Source organism: Ammodytes marinus, assembly GCF_949987685.1.
Source record: "Ammodytes marinus genome assembly, chromosome: 6".
In the NCBI taxonomy this organism is placed as follows: Eukaryota; Metazoa; Chordata; class Actinopteri; order Uranoscopiformes; family Ammodytidae; genus Ammodytes; species Ammodytes marinus.
The window spans coordinates 14457387-14459886 of NC_137235.1; the positions used below are offsets into that span (position 1 = coordinate 14457387).

The 2500-nt window shown below is 38.8% G+C and overlaps 1 protein-coding gene across 3 annotated transcripts in view; it reads right to left on the reverse strand.

Moving 5' to 3' along the window:
• The window catches only part of rbm47 (RNA binding motif protein 47), a 30760-nt gene that overhangs the window by 19109 nt on the left and 9151 nt on the right, over window positions 1–2500 (reverse strand). The gene's annotated exons all lie outside the window — the stretch shown is intronic.

Genomic DNA, 2500 nt, shown 5'->3' on the forward strand with positions numbered 1-2500 from the left:
GCTGATCCATAGACTGTTTACTCTGACAGCTGCTGTCCGTCCGCGGCATAAACCCGCCTACCAAGTAACGGTGCTGTAGACAGCATGGACATATAAAGAAAGGTAGACAGTAGTAACGCAAACCAATGTGATGATTGCACATATGCTATGCCAGCATCCATTTTTGTTTAATCAGAACACAACTGTCAAGTCAATCAGATTATTGTGATTAATTGTAGAGCAGGTCTCTTAACTTTTAAAGGAAGCCTTATCTGAGGAGCACACTGGTAGATGACAAGTTATCTGTGATGGCCACAGCCGGATAATTAAATCATTTTAGAGCTAAAATAATTTTATTCAAGAAATTAACTAACTTAATGTCCAAAAATACTGTAAGTACAATGCTTGTCTAATGTTGCCAGAGTGGTTATGCGAGATGAACAGGAAAAACAAACAAACTGTTAAATGCAATATGACATTGCTATCTGATTTAGGTTCATTTGGGGTCATTTTACCCATCATGGCAACAATTGCCCCCCCTGAGATTATTGTCAGGAGCCGCCACTGTTACATTTGCTAATTAGCACTCAGAAAGTACAGCTGAGGTCGATGGTATTACCTGACCTTTGCAGGTTATCATGGATCAAATTTAAATGTTGACCTTATGATGCTATTGGTGATAAGCAAATGTATCAACATAGTCATAAAGATTCATCCTATGGAAACCATCAATGTTTTGCTCAGAACTTCATGGCAATCCATCCAAATAGTTTACGTCTTTCTGTCAGGACCAAATTGGTGCATCGACAGACATTGCCATCTCTCGAACCACGAGTGAAAACATTTCATCCCAGATCAAAAACCAGACTACAGCTAATCATAAAAAGATTGAAAAAAGGTCAAAGAGTCAGACAATCTGTCACTTCAGCTGTCAGGATTTTCCTGCTTGAGAGCTCTTTTACCCAGAGAAGCACTGCCTTTCATCAGACCAAATATTTACTTTTTTGTACATCTTCAGGCTACAAAATAAGAAGTTGTAAGTCATTATACACTTAACAGACTTCAAGGCCTAAGGCATGTAAGGTTAAACCTGTTTCAAGCTGATTTTGAAAGGTTTTTCTGTGATTTAGTTAATATTTTTTCAGTGTCAGTAGCCAATTGAAATGTCAAGTTCAAAAACACAGGCCACTTCATCCAAAAGTCCCATTACACATTTTTCTCACAGATGTACTCCATCTGACCAATCCTGGTGTTAAAGGGACCTTTCACCAAAATGATGACAAGTGCCAATAAACTTGAACGTTTTCATGTTGTATGGCTTGAAAGTCACTTTGCTGGTGGTACACTGATAAACACTGTGGAGATAAAGAGAATACAAAAGTAGACTAAAGCTGTCACATTCCAGTCATATTTCCCTGAAACGCAGAGAGGGTCGGAGAGAATATAAAGCAGACAACGTTAACAATGTGTGGAAGTGTACATAACCTTAAACAGCCCTCAAAGAGAACGGGGCTTCTACAGTCTTATCAGATGGGGTGCCTTTCTACTCCGGCACAAGTGTGTATTTGTGTGTGCGCTATTGCCATTGTACAAGTGACACATTAACCAATGACTCTGTTAATGAAGGACATGCAATCACTGATTCTGCCTTTTTGGCACACACACACACACACAGACACACACACACACCCACACAGTATAACTAGATAGGCCGTCCAAAGTTTACAGATGGAGAAATCTATTCTCTCCACAACAGGGGAGTGAAGGCCGTACACAGCCATAAACCTATTTTAAAGGGGGATGAGGGCATGATTCAAAGATCAAGATTACTTTATTACCACCACACGGTATCGCACAAAAACACTCACTCACACACACACACACTTACAAATGAGTGAAGACGCCCGTCTATTTGAATAGCCCACATATCACACACAATGACTGAAATCAACGACCCGGTGCAAAACCCAATACTAGACAAGGAAAAGCTCTCTTTAAAAATCGTTTTGCAAAATTTCAAAATGAAAATTTAGGGGCAAATAATGAAAGGAAAAACAACACTCTACACACACACACACACACACACACACACACACACACACACACACACACACACACACACACACATACTAGTAGGCTGTTGTACACAGCTAAGTGTTTGTCAACAATTATAATTTCTCAGTTTTTATATCATTACAACAACAACACATTTTTTTCTATATTGTCAACTATACAACTATGTTATCGTGTGTAATTAAACATTTAATAAACGTTTGTACACTCGTTAAACAGGCTAAAGGATATAAAGTAAGGTTTTAAAGCAGCAGTTCAAAGTGAGTGCCCTCTCCTCGGACAGCTGAATGTGCAAGAGGGAAGACAATTGCAACAACAACAAAAAAATGTAGAGATAGCCAGTTAGTTAGAAAATACTAAACACAATCCAACATTAAAATAATAAGAACAAAACGTCGGTCATGAAGTCACAGGTCATGTACATCAGCTCGGCATTCATAGAGACAGA